Source organism: Pezoporus wallicus, unplaced genomic scaffold (genome assembly GCF_028554395.1).
Source record: "Pezoporus wallicus isolate ANWC-B61680 ecotype Strahan unplaced genomic scaffold, APGP_CSIRO_Pwel_v1 scaffold_6445, whole genome shotgun sequence".
In the NCBI taxonomy this organism is placed as follows: domain Eukaryota; kingdom Metazoa; phylum Chordata; class Aves; order Psittaciformes; family Psittacidae; genus Pezoporus; species Pezoporus wallicus.
Window position 1 is genome coordinate 2,059,724 of NW_026641753.1, and position 14,735 is coordinate 2,074,458.

The window sequence follows — 14,735 nt, forward strand, 5'->3', positions numbered from 1 at the left end:
TTATAGTTCTGGCTTCCGAGAGCAGTCAGTGCTGAGTAGTCACTGTTTTGCCTCCTTTACTTTGATGGAAGTGGAAAATTTCCCAGTCTATATGCCTGTCCCTCTGACTTGTAATTCTGAAGATGAGACTGATGAAGAGCGAAGCTACTGCAGAACTACATTTAGTTATGGAATGTGGCATACTCCTCATTATTTTTTGTAAAATAGGCAATGCTGATGAGATAGCGAACTTTGCCTCTGGATAACAGAAGACCACACAACTGTGTGCTAGGTGATGGAGGCATGCTGGGACCTGACTGCAGAGCACACTCAGAACTGGCTGAGGGGATGCTGGATGTGGGCCATGCTACCCTGCACAGAGGAGAGTCAACAGCACTCTTGAAGATCTGCTTTACCATCCTCTTCCCTCTCATCTTTATCTGCTTCACTCTGTTTCTCAGTAAATCTCTTGAGTTTTGGTTATGATTCTTTTGCCAAAAAGTAGAAAATTTGCTGCAGTATTGGTATACATTGTGGTGCACTAGATGAAACTATTGGTTTCATGGATATTTTACTTGATCTCTCTTTAGAGCTGTAGGTTATGTTCCCTTCATGATATTAAAAGCTTAAGAGGAATGCTAACACTGTGTTAGTGTTGGAAAACCTCTGGAGAGACATGATCCAATTAGTTCAGATTCTGTCTTAACTGTTGCTTTATAAGATAGCACTAAAAATGCTGTCCTTTGTAGATGAAGGAGACTGAAGTGTAGGAGGAGAGGAGGTCCACATAGATGTGCCTGTCTTTCCCTCTGCTGTCTGCCCCTCTCTGCAGGATTATTGCTGATGTTATTGCTGGGTTTGGTCTGAAGACATTAGTGGCCTTCTACTTGGCTTTTTGATGTTATGTTGTGACTTAGTCTCCCTCCACCTCTGGAGATTCAGAAGCTTCCAGGCTTTACTTCTCTGGATTGTCAAGCCTTGCTCTGTCTATATGAGCCATGCATGTTTTGGCCTCCAACTTTGTGTTCTGTTGCTATAGCACTGACATCTTGTGCATTTGAAGCATGGACCTGTGCTTTTGCCCATGTGCAAGTGTTGGGACAGGAGTCCCAGTGGCAAAGAACCTCTTGTGCTCTCCCTTTTCCTGAGCGTGGGAGCCCTTCCTAGGGCTTCTGTAGGCTACACAGTGGGAGTCTCCTCTGCCTGGGAGCAGAAGATGCCCAGAGATAAACTGTACACGAATGTCCTCTCATTTGCGATGCAAATTGCAGTCTAGGTCTTCCTGCATCGTGGCATTTCTTTCTTGTGCACCTGGAGCAAGTGGGGAAGGTGTTGGCCTACAGATCTCCCACAGAAGGAAAAGAAAGCTTTCCGGGGAAAGCCGTGGGTCCACCAGCACTGGTGCATGTTTTTGAATTGGTGTGTTTTCAGTGAAATGAATGGCATGACTTCACTTCCTCTATTTCTTCTGTTCCTACTTTATGCTGTGTTTTCCTGATGAAGCTCGGTAATACTCTTTCTATTAATGTATTTCCCTAAGCCTGTGTTTGGTATTTCCACTCCTGAGATCAGCAGTTATAAGAGTTTGTATCCATGCTAGCTGGAATGCTCTTTAGTGCCATGGGTTTGTTCTTTTTCTTCTCTTCGCCCTCCGTCCCCACTCCCCTACTGCTGCATGATTCTGTTCACCTTTATGCCAGGTAATTATTACTGAGCTCTTCAAACTTCTCTCTTTGCACTAATATTTCAAGGACATGGAGACAGCTGTCTCCTCCCATTCTGTCCTCCTTTATTTCTTGATATCATAATATGATGTTCCATGGTCTGATGACCAAAGGGGGTCTAAGTAAGCCTGCCAATTCCGCAACTCTCCTAACATTTTCTGGGAACATACAGACTCACTGTCTTTAAGGGAGAAAATCTGATGTTGTCCTATCACTAGTTATCTCTTCCTCATAGTTTTGCATTCCACTTGGATATGCTACCACATAGATGCCTTGTTTTCCTATGTTCTCTGTGATACATCCTTAAGGTTTTGAAAAGACTTGTACATTCACTGACCTGTTTTTTATTACTATGTTTCTGTATACATTTACCCTCTCTACTCATGTTCTGTCTTGCTCAATGATCTTTTTCCTCTCTGCTACATGACCAGACTATTTTGTGCTGTCTCATAGTTCAGACCTGAGATCTTATGAGACTTTTCCTATCTCCTTATCTCCCTGCCCCTTTTTATTTTCCCTGCAGACTCTTACAGATTCACTTTGGTTAATTGCACTTGTGTTTGGCAAGAGCTGCTGGCACAAGCTTTAATGCTGCTTCTTGAAGAGTCACAGCATCTTGAAGAATCTTGCATCTTTCAGTTCTTTGGCTGCTTTGAGCTTTTAACTAATTTATCACCCTCATCTTGGAAGCATAGAGCTTGTCATGAAGAACAAAAATCCATTATTTGTTGAGACATGCATCTGTACACATCCTGTGGAGCAGTATTATGAAAAGCTTTGTTTAGTCTTTGCTAATGCTAAGCTGTTTTTTGAATGGAGGCTGATATTTGACTATCCAAGTCCTTATGCTTACCTGTTGTGTGAGTGGGCTCAGCATCTCTGCCTCAGTGTACATTTCTGACTCACAGTAATAGTTGCTTCTTTTTACAGAATTGCATAAACAGGTGTTTTCCATCACAGCACGTTTTGACAGCTTTCTTGTTTCAGTTTCTGAGGTTTTGGTTGTTTATTTTAAATAAAGAAATGCAAAGAGTTTCTTTCCAGGGTGAAAACCTGGGAGGTGAGGTCAGTCCTTCCAGGATTTAGCTCCTGTATACAAACTCAGTTATGGAAGGAGAGGTATTGCCATCTATTCCTGCGAAAAGCAGTGTTAAAATGTAGAGACTTTGCTTGTGCCTGGAATGCTTTTTTAGGCAAGTATTTAAAAACAAACAAAATCAACACTTGATGTTTGTTTCCAACATAAGCAGTATCTTCTTTCTGGACTGCAGTGAGGACTAACCCTGCTCCCAGAGGTGTCAGAAATGCTGCAAATTAAATGTCTTGGAGAACAACCTGCTGTAATGAGAAGATAATCAATGTTGCATAATATTGTATGCTGTATATAATTTTGGTCAAATTCCCTTTAAAAAGTATGCTAGTAATTGCTTTCCCACTTTTTCTTGCAGAATACCATCAAGTTGTAAGTTTTTGTGAAATATTGTTGTACCACTAGAAATGTTTTCCTTTCCTATGCAATGTCACCAAGAAGCTCAGAAGTTTCCTTCTTAGCAATAGCAAAAGTAGAATGAATATAGTCAGGTCTTCTGAACTATCTATAAGATTCTGGCTTGAAATTCAAAAAGCTTTGTGAGACAGCTCAAGGACAGAGTCCTTAGTGGAGTCATTTAGTGTGCTTTGTTATGCTGTAGTGCCTAAACTTTGTGTGTGTGTGCTATAGATTATCCTGCATTTACAACTTAGGGTTCCTGGGGGCAGTAGGAAAATGCAAATAATTTCACCATGGTGAATATGAGGTTGATTAGTCTAAACCTGTGCACTGAATTGGAGGTTTTGTAACAGGTTTAAATGCAGGTAAATCTGCACCCTAGTACAACTTGACTCTTTCCCACTTCCCTGGCAGGATAGCATGTGCTTAGTTTTCTCAGAGTTGTTGGCCATATGTGTATGAGTAAAGTATCCAGAATACAAAAGTATTTAGAAAAGCTTATTTAATCAACTGTGCTCAGCAAAAGTTTTATGTGGTTCCTTGAAAGGAGAATTGAAGCACACCTAGTTCAAATTTTGAAAATGGGCTGCTGGATAATAGGGAGCCTTTAGCTGGCACATGCCCAAGCTGAGCACAGTTTGAGTTACTGCACAGCCAGCCTTAATGTCTAAAGTTTGTCAGACATTAAGGAATACTTTAGAAATTAATCTCTCATGCCTGTCACTTAATACTGCTATCTTGCTAGACCTTCCTTTACAAACAAGAGGTTTATCTTGGTTATAATAATATAGTTAAGTGGATGAGTTTATTAATTAGCATTTTAAAACTTTTAAATTAAATGTAATAGTGAAGGGCCTCCCAAGGTCTAACTATGCTGGAGATTGTTGTGTTTTCATACATCATTCTAAGCAGATAAGAGGATGTAAAAAGATTAGCATAACTAGTGACTTTATTTCACTGCTTTACCGTCGTATGATTTGAGTCATCATCTTTATCTGCGTTAACAGGTAGACTTAATCCTGAATTTCACCCTTTAGCTCTAAGTTCTTGTGATTTGGGAAGGCAGTGCTCTATTGCCCAAATCTTTAGTCTTTGTCAGACTGAATGTACATTCCAAAACATACATTACATTTCAGAGCACTCCATCTGTGTCTGAGGTGCTGCAAGGAGCCTTCTGCTCTTTCTCTCTTTTGTTTCACTTCTGGTCACTCTTTCCCTGGCCTCTGTTTGCTGCTGGACAATTTCTGACTGATGGGGAGTGGGTGGTAACACTCTGCTGGCTTCTTTCCTAATCCATTAAAACAAGTTAATAGCCCAAAGGACCATCTGGACTAAACCTCTTGAGCTACCCAACCTCTAGGCTACTGCTGTGTCCTACTTTTGCATGGCCATGCAAGAACATGGGGCATCAAAGCACCTGCTGTTAAGGCTTGGCCTTAGGGCTGCCCTCAATCTAACTGATTCTACCTGTATAGGTCCCATTTGGATATTTTCTGACTTGGATTGGCCCTAGCTTCAGTTTCCACACAGAGAAGTGACATCAGTAGAGCTGGGATCGTTACTCCACGCGTAGTTAACAACCGGACAGAACTTATGTGAGGCCTCGAGGGAAGAATGTGAAGTCTGATGAGCTCCTGGTGTGATGGGCCTGTGCTGTGTCCTCCCTCTTCAACTCTCTCATTTGCTGCTTTGATTTAAATTTGATCAACAACTGTCCTGCAGGCACTTTTAACCTTCAGTTGAATTGAAAAATCAGAAAAAAAGGAGGGTTTCTTGGGTTATCTGCTGGCATAGTCCAATATGCGAGGAGAAAAATTTAAACCCACTCTTCCTGCTTCATTTGAGAAGTCACATTTTTTGTTAAATATGGCAACTGTTCCTAGGACTAATAGTTATTCATATCTGGTTATTTGGGATGTTATGTTTACATATGCCAAAAAAAGGTGCTGTTCATATCTGGAAATGGCAGTGAAAAACAACAGTACATGACATTGCTGATAATGGCTTTAATGAGGAAATGGTGTCAATTAGTGCCTGGCAATCACAACACTAGAAGTTGTAGAGCTGGCACAGCAAGGATTCAGACCAGCAGTGGAGGCAAAGGTATGTTAGTATTAGGCAGCACAAGTTGGCATGCAGGCTACTGAATGAACACAAACTCAGGTGTAGCCCAGTGCCATTAAAGATACCAGCTCAGGTCTATCTCCAGATTCACATCTGCACTCTGTTATTTTAAGGTGTGTGTGTGTGTGGGCTACAGCTTTACAAATCATGCCTGTCCTTTGCCAGCTTAGCGTTTGTAAGCTTTTTGCTGTCCTAACAGTAAAGAGAAAGAAAAAGACATGATAGTTATGAAGAAGAGACCTTATGTTGGTGTGAATGAGGCTGCAGGTTGTGGAGCGATGGGGAGCAGAACTCCCATGTCCCCTGGCTTGAATTGGCTCTCACTGCAGTCACCCCTTGCATCACAGCTTTCCCTGGTGTTGCAAACTGTGGTTGGGCTGTTGTGGGAAGATAAAGGTGGTGGTTGTATGGATCTCAGAAATGAATGTTCCCGTAAACAGCTACCCACTTCTCCCTGAAGTACATTGCCTACGCAGTAAGAGCAGCTTGCATCAAGAAAAGGGCAAGTATGCAGGTTTTTCCTTCAATAAGACAATGTAAAAAAAAAAAACATTTATAATGCTTGCTGGGAGGTGGTTTTAATATGTTCTCTTCTTGGTGGACTTTCATTTTGCTACTATTTTATGACGGTGGAAAAAATACATTTGTGCCTGACCCATCAGTGCAGTAGCACAGTAGGAAAATGATTTAAAGTTCTAATATATGTTGGAAATCTAGCTGTGCAGTCTGTGTTGTAAGGAAGAAATCCAGACAATTATTCATAGAAGCTGATCTAAACTTAAACCCACCACTATTGATATTTTAAACATGTTTCAGGAATAAAGCAGTTAGTGAAATTCACGTGCCCTGTGCCTTCAGGCATCTTGATTCTAACATCCCCTGCGAACAGTCCTTTTTCTGTGGCTCTCTCTGTTTGAGGTTTGCATTCCCACAGGGGGTGGATCTATGCAGCACACCATAAGAAATAATTTCATGCACCACTGCATGTGGTGCATCTTGTAACTAATTTAACATCCTGTTTTGCTGCAGTACTTCTGGTAGCAGGCAGAGCTTAAAGTCCACCTCACGTGCTGGCCACCTTCCTCCTTTTTTGCTCTCTTTTTGGTTTTGCTGTTACTACTTAGCATTTAACTGTTCATATTAGCAGTGCTGCTAATTAATGAGCTCTAGTCTAAACAAGTCATTATTATCTTTTTCCAGGTGGTTAATGGGGGCTCCTATTAGTATCACCAAGGACTAGCCAGGAATAAGTGTTTGTTTACACACAGGAAGTTGTCCTCTAGGGTGCTCTAAAAGGAGTCAAAGTGACGCATTTCCAGCCTCTAACCAAAGCCTATTTTACACAGGTTAGTCTTCAAACAATGCAAACTATTTTAAAGGGTCTGTATCCTTGTAATCTTAAAAATTTCTGGTGCACACTTGTTTTCTGTGTGTTCCGTGGGTTAACTAAAAATATCACCAGAAGCTATGTATCTGTCTAACTTTAATCTGAATTGGTACTCCTATGTTAATTGAGTTGTTGCTGGCAATGCTTGCTGGGCCAAAAGTTTTGGATTTTTTCCCCTTATCTCAAATATTTCTATCCTGGCTCTTCTTGAGGTCTCACTTCGGGATTTTGGGAAGTCTCTGCTGCTGGAGTCCACTGACTTCTATTTAAATGTGTGCTACTAATCACTTTGGGACTGATTAAAATGAATGTTCAAGTGAGACTTTAGCAGTAAATGCTTAACTCTGAAACTGAGTGGCTGAAAAACCTTCAGCTAATACTAACCTTGGAGGCACTTACGGAGCTCTGAGTGTGGCCCTAAGCACCCTCTGCCTCTGGCATGGAGCACGGATCATTCACCCATGTGCTGTAGCTGAAAGCTTGTTTTCAAAGAGCAGGTTTTCTAAGGGGAGGATTTGTGAGCTGGACTTTGCATTAAAAGACAATGGGTTCTCCTGCTTTTGGAAAAATCATGACCTGAACTTTTACATGAATGATTAAATGTGATTCTCAGAAGCCTGGTGTGGTGGTTACCATAGGAAATTAGACCAGTTAGCGAGCATTAGAAGGTCATCTTGGAGTGCCCTTCTGTAGACTGATGAAGGTGACTGGGATGTGAGATGCTGCACAGGTGTCTCTGCAGCAAGCACAGCTCACCGTGGCTCAGTGGTGGGCAGGCTAGGGGTCTAGCTGTGCCCCTCTGGGTTGTCAAGCGTGTCCTGGACCCATGGATGCTGGCCAGGCCAGCTTAAAACAAGTCTTTCCTACACACCAGAATTTACCCTATGCTGGTATGATCTGAGATGCTGTATAATACCACAGAGTGGTAGAAGCTTGGGGAGGGAGGGTTGTTTTGCTTAAAACCATTTAAAATGCAACTGGTTTACTTTGTTTGGACTGAGGTCAATAATATGAGCATGAGTCAGTAAAACCAGCTGGAAAACAGGGTGAGAAGAAAATATGTATTTAACTGTTAATCTGTGTGGCCAGCTCTCATGTTAAGTTAGTTTGTTCCTTTCATAAAACTTCACTTTATTCATGGGAGAAAACATGAAATATCACTGGAAAAGAGCTAGAGATTCACAACCAATTAGTGGATTTAAATAATTAGTCTAGCAATGGGGTCATAACACTTCCCAGAAAGGAAACAATATCTAATATCAAGAAAAAAAAATCAATAAATTCTACACGATTCATGTATGACTCAGCTGTGGTGTTAGTTTAGGTTTTAGCATATGAAAAAATACAAGGATGTAACTTAAGGAGTGACCAAAGTGTTATTGTCACTTCATCTCTAAGCATACTGAGAAACATTTCTTTACTGAAGGGAGCAGAGTGGACACTTCACTAATTTTCTCCATCACTAGAGGGCTCAGATCACTTTCAGAACGTTTTATGTCTGAGCCAACTTTGGTGTTTAAATAGTCCTTTGTTTTAGTGTAAAGCATGCATGTTTATGTACAGAGAGGGGCATGTTTCAGTTCATCACATGCTGAAAGATTACTGCACTTCTGACTTGCCTTTCTCTTCGTACTAGGAAGTTCTATGCAAGCAACTAAAAACATAGCTGTGTTCTGCCCGTTTCTTAGTTTTTTTAATTTTCTATTGTTTGTTTATCTCTGATTTTGAGGGTGGCCTTGAGATGTATCTTTTAAAATACATTTTAAAGCTAGCAGATGTGCAAGCACATCAGAGTGTTTCAGTCTCTGTGGCAGTACCAAGTTTGTACAGATGAAGCATTTGTTTACCAAGGGGGTTTTCAAAAACTGGAACAGGCTTCCTGGAGAGGTGGTCAGTGTCCCAAGCCCATCAGCATTTAAGAGGCATTTGGTCAATACCCTTAATACCATCCTTTAACTTTCGGTCAGCCCTGAAAGTCCTGCACTCAGAATGACAGTGCTCCCCCAGCACTGTGTGCCAGGGGCATACGAGAGGTTAAAGGGAGCTGCCAGCAGACCAAGGGGGAGAGTGAGATAAAAGCGGACTGAGTCTAGCTCAATTTCCATAAAGGCAGCTAAAAATGCCTTATGCTTGAAATGGAAACAGGAGTGAGCTCTCAGCAAAAGTGTCACAGAGAGGGTTCAAGTCCTTTCACTGAAGAGGTCCTTTCTCTTGGAGTCCAAGTGTTGGGAAAAGAAGGAAGGGATGTTTGACACAAATTCTTAGGCAGCTTCTTCAAATGAATTCTTAGATTGTCGCTATGATACTAAGGAAGTAATGGATGCAGCTCAGCTCAGGGGAGCACGGGAGTCTGGGTGACAGTTCCAGAATTTATTCAGGCTTTGTTACAATATGATGTTCAGAATCTTTGTGCAAGCTTTCCTTGTGGGAGTTTCTATTGAATGTGTAGGCTTACATAGCTCTTAACTCTTTAGCAAAACAAATTCCTACAGCAGCCTAAAATCTTGATGGTAGCATCGCTTTCAAACCTCTCATGTTCTTAGGCATTGAAACTAGAAGAAATGGAATGAATCAGTGATTGTTATAAATATCTTTAGTGCGTCATATAATCTGAATAACAATTACATGTGTCATAAATAATACCAAGATATTTTGTTGTCTTGTCGAACTAAATCAGTAGTTTGGTTTTTAAGTTGTCTCACATACGTTCCTGGCTTATTTAATATCTGGAGTATTGTTGAATCTGAGCCAAAGGCCAAAGTTCTTTCTATTTTTCATAACAGTTACATTGGCAAGAAAACATTGAGTTTTGAGTAGATTTTGAAGGAAAACGTAGACATGCTGTTATTTAGGAAGGCATACTTGCTTGCTTTGTAAGGTGAGAAGTGGGTCAAAAGCTTGGTTTGACTTTGAAGCTCATTGAGGTAGGAAGAGTATTGCAGACTCAAAGCTCTATTCAGTCTCTGGATAAATTTTGTGTTCTTTGCAGCCCATAGTTCCGAGCTGCACTTTGTTGAACATAAGTTTGAGACCCCTGCCTCAGCGAAGATCAGTCCTTCTTTCCTTCTCCTTCACTGAGCAGCCATCTGGAAAGGTGTCATCAACTTTTGAAAATGGGACCTTGATCTCAGCCTTTGTTACCCTGTTGGGAAAGTATTCATTGGATTTGATGACCAAAATGCAAGCAATGTTCTCTTATGTCAGTGATGAAGTTAATCTGAATTTGTCGTTCATTCCCAATGAGGAATATTTCCAAGTTTGGAGTGACTGCCATTTGTGCCATTAGCAAATGAAAAGAAAAATCAGTGATTTATTTATCATTTCCCTTGCTTTGTTGAGCATTTAAGTAGCTAAAGTTCCCAGGTAAAATGGCAAAGGAGTACCAGCCCTCAGATCAGAGCTTGGAGGTGCATGTTTTGCAGTACTGTACTCAAGTTGCATTCTGTCTGGAGAAATTAGGCTGACCATTTTATTTCATTGTACAAAAGAAGCAGGTGGGTGTTATTTTTGTTCTACACACTGAACTCTGGAAAGCCCTATTAAGAAAAACTTTTCTAGTGACAGCTGGTCAGTACCTTGCTGTGAAGGAATTTAGAGTTGCAGCCTGCTTTTTGGGGAATATTACCCTACACTTCCAGATTTTGTAGCTGTTCTTGGTGCTTCTTAGGACATTTAGTGGTGCAGTTTCACTAATCTATTTGCTCTGATAAGCTCAGTAAGTGGATTACAAGGTTTTTCTGTCACTGTAGATCTTGATAGCTTCACAAAATGTTTTTCATCTTGTTTTTTGATAGAGGAGAGCTGAACAGAAGTACAGTTATCTGTATTTTCACCAAAGTAAAATGAAGAGAACTTTCTCTACTTTATAAAGTCACGGAAGTTGTGTCTTATATTATTTTTCCATCATTTCATAGTTGTTCAGTAGGGATGAGATGTCAGTGATTTTGTGGCTTCATCCCCTGGAACTGATGACTTCTATTCTATGTGAGGATGAGACACTCGTAGGAGGCTTCATAGCCTGAACAGTTTTTAACTCTGTTACGATGCCTTTATGCCCTTTCAGTTAAAACCACCAGAAGACTTTTTTTTTTTTCTATCTGGCAATCCTAAAATTTGTCTTGTTTTCTGCAAAAACGAAGATGATTGCTTTTTATTGAAGTTGTGTTTTTTATTAAAGTGACAGTAAATTACGGAAGACTTTCAATGATTTTCTGTTATGATGCACAGCAAATGGTACATTGAGAGACACTCATTTTATTCATTTTGTCTACTGTTAAGAGTAGATTTGAGATGTTAACTAGTTGGGAATAGTCCTTCCTTGCACCCTCCTACTAGTTGTTATTCATAGCAGGAAGCAGCACTCAAAGTCTTTCTTGAAAATTTGTTATAATTCAGGTGTTGATTCACGCTACTGCCTATTCCATCAGCAAGTTTCTGTTGCTATTTTTTAACTGCTTGTGAAGTTAATAGTATACCATCTCTATGTGGTTGAGAGCCTTGTTTTGTATTTCTGAATATAATTACCCTCTGCTGATTTGAAGAAATTATGCCAAAGTGTTCAGACAAGAGAGTCAAAGTTGGCCAGAGACTTCTGAATGCATATAAATTTCTTTTGTTGAACCAAAGAGCGGAGGAGTGGATATCTGACTCAGCTCCCCTCTCTCTCTGCTGACAAACTGAGCTTGCAGCTGGGAAAATGGTATGGGAGGAAAAATGAAGGCCAAAGTCATTATGTATATGGAGGCATGCCAGAATCTGTGAGGAAAATCCACCCAAGATAATGTTAAAGAATTACCAAAAAAAAAATTGAGAGAAGGATTGAGAAAAGATGACATTTCAAGAGTCTCAGCATGGTCACGTATGATGGAGTTATTGGACAGGGCAGTGGGAATAGGGTGATGTTTCTGAGACTTGAGAAAGATGAAGTCATTTGTCTTGGTTAGAACAAATTCATAGAAATGCCAAGTGAGGGATAGAAATAGTAACCAAAAAGTGTATTAGAGAAGAGTTGAAGTGGAAGACCAAAGTATAGTTGAAGGTCAGGCGCTTTAAAATGGGAATGACTGAATCATGCTTGTGTTCTAAGAGATTAGAAACGGCCAAAAACTTCTGAAAGGAACTGCAAGGAGAGAATAAAGAAGGGACAGAAAACAGCAGTTGCAGTGGGTTTAGTAAACACCATGAGCAGTCTCAGCAGACTCTCGGGAGTCTGCACCTTTCTTAACAGGGCTAGTGAGGAGCAAGTGAGAGAGAGAGAAGGGGCAGGCTAACTGGTAACGTAACACGTGTAGTTCCTTATAAGGCAGAGATAAAAGATTCTGTGTGAGGAAATGGCATCACACTCAACCTACCTGCATTGCTGGCACTTATGCATCTATCTTACACTCTTCTACCACACTCCCCAAACTTTCTCCCAAGCTGCACTGCTTTGTAACACTTCCTTTGTTCCTGTATTATGTTGTTTTAAAGTGACTTTTACTGATGTAATGAATTATCCCTACATTTTTTTTCCTTCTCTCTATTTGATGAACAAACACAGCTCTCGTTCTATTGTTATTTGATCAGGAAGAGAGTGGAGGTGAGATGTCTTGTGCTGGTGACATTTTTGTACTCAGTAGACTTCGTCCTTTATAATGATGCATCAGAATGTCATGCCCCAGTCTGCTCTCATGAGGCATACGCAAATGAGTGTCAGGAAGTCATGAACGAAGAAGAATGAAAATAATGCTGCTTTTTTTTTTCTTTCCCCTCCATATATTTGATGTTGTTCTTGCATGAAAAGTAAGGATAATGTTTTGGGTTTGAGTAAGACAGACTTTCTCATACAGCAGTTGTCTGCTACAGGAGTTGCTGCCTCCTTTCTAGGCTGCCATTTCTTCTGCCTCTAGTGTTCATTGCTATACTCCCATTTCAGCCTCTTCCTGGTTTTGACAGCAGGTAGTTGCAATGGGTTCCTGCTTTTCTTTCTCCCTTCTATTACTTCCACACACCTTCCCGCCAACCATTTTCTACTAGAATGAATGAGCAGGGGTTTTGGTCCACTTTGAGTTTGCTCACAAATTCAGTCCATGATCTTGTTGGCATTCGGATGTTACTCCCACTCAGATGGGAAGTATTTAGTAGCTTTGTGAACTCTCCTGCTTAACTGCAGTACAGTCTAATTAAGCTACTTGCCTTGACTGAGGGAGCAGTAACTACAGACTGGAAGGCACAACATCACGAATAACAGCATGAATAGGCTCTTAGTCTCTTCTCCCACACTAGAGATGACAAAGTTTCTATGAATGTAGCATTTTGCTAGAAACCTTTGACTTTTGGGTTGGCGCATCCTTTTTTCATAAAGGAACAGGAATTTATGTATATAAAAAATAAGATGTCAGTATGTGGGTTCAGAAACTGCTTAGAAGGGCTGTAGTTTGCACCTGCCTGATGCTCTTAATTCTCTCAGAGGCTGGGTTCTCTGTGGTATTTGATTCTTTGCCATGCACCACAAGGTACTCAGAGGATGTGAGATGGAGTTCTATCAAGAAGTGTCTATCAGGAGGAAGTGGGAGCATCAGACACTGAGAGACATTTTGAACTATCCAATTTTTCCTCTGATGTTGATATACTTTAAATCCTTTGCTTATAGTTCCTTCTCTAAGCATCACGTAATAATGCTATATTGAACACAGACTTCTGTCTGGGTAGAATTGGAGTATTTTTGGTGTTCATTGGCAATCTCACAGAGTCATGGCAGCGTAGTTTGATCTCCTCCCAAATACAAGTGCAAAGATGTTCCCTGTTCTTTTCTGACACAAGAAGAGTGAGTTTGTCTGGTGAACCACTTATACCACTTTCTGGAGCATTTTTATTTCCTTAAAAATCTAACATCCAAATTCTATTAATTTATTTAGGTTGTGAGGTCCAGTGAAGCTTGGAGCTGTGTGTGTGGGTGTTTCCCTGAAGGAATTGCCAGTGAAATATATACAGCTGAGCTGACTGCAGCACTTCTTACTAGAGCATACTGTCAAGAGGATGAATGAATAGCATGGTAAGGATCTTTAGTTTCTGTTTTCAGTCCTCTGTTCGTGGTCAATCTAGAATTGAAAGTGTCAGCCACAGAGTAAACCTTGTTAATCCATGGTTTCACAACTGCAGTACATTCTGATTAGTATTGCTGTGGAGCAGGGTTTCAAAGCAAATCACAGGGCGCTTCTGTTATCTTAAAATGAAAACCTTAGGAGCCTCAGACTTGAGCTGCTTACTGGAGCTGTACCATGTAAACCTGAGTGTGTCCTGTGTGCTTGAGAAGGTGTTAATCTGCATGACAAAAGATTATCTGTGTCCAAGTTTGAATAAATATCTCTTATTTGCAAGTTTTTTCCAAGTTGCGAAATCCTCAGGACAAACCATGCTTGATCCCATTTGTACTCAAAAATCCTATTCAGGCTAGTAGAGGCAGCAAAAGTGTCTTTCAAATGGTCATACATTGGTACCAAGTTTCAGCATAGTTCAATTTAGCTAAACTGAATGTCCATTGTGATGCAGAACTGTGTGTGCTCCTATTTTATTTCAACTGAATAATGAATAAATGCTGTTACTGATTACATTAATATGTAATTATTACCGTGAGAGTCTAATCCCCTGAAACCATTGGTCACTTGATGTATGTTCATTAGCTACAAATTCTTTTCATTTTCCATTCCATGTATTTTATCATTTAATTGCTTTACTCTATTCAACATCATCCTTTTTTGATCTTCTTTTAATCAATATTTGGAATAAGAATTAGCCCTTAAACAAACAGTGCCCCAAATCTATCTTGCTTCCTTATATGTAGTGATGACCTTGTTGTGGACAGGAATAAAAATCAATTAGCTATTGCTTCAGAGTTATAGTAAGAGTTCTCTTAACTATATTTGAAAATTGCAGTTAAAAAATCTCAACAATTTTTGATATTGTAAATCTACAGATTATATTTTTGAAGGACCCCAGATTCTAGAAATTTCCAGTCTTCTGAGACCCTAGTGGAAACCTTTCCTTAACCATA

At 40.2% G+C, this 14,735-nt stretch overlaps 1 long non-coding RNA gene across 3 annotated transcripts in view; it reads left to right on the plus strand.

The window, feature by feature from the left end:
• LOC130607758 (uncharacterized) overlaps window positions 1–14,735 on the plus strand; it is a 77,877-nt gene that overhangs the window by 44,023 nt on the left and 19,119 nt on the right. For all 3 annotated transcript variants that reach the window (XR_008974328.1, XR_008974327.1, XR_008974329.1), the window contains exon 2: window positions 13,600–13,736. This is a non-coding gene — a long non-coding RNA (uncharacterized LOC130607758). The remainder of the gene's footprint in view (window positions 1–13,599; window positions 13,737–14,735) is intronic.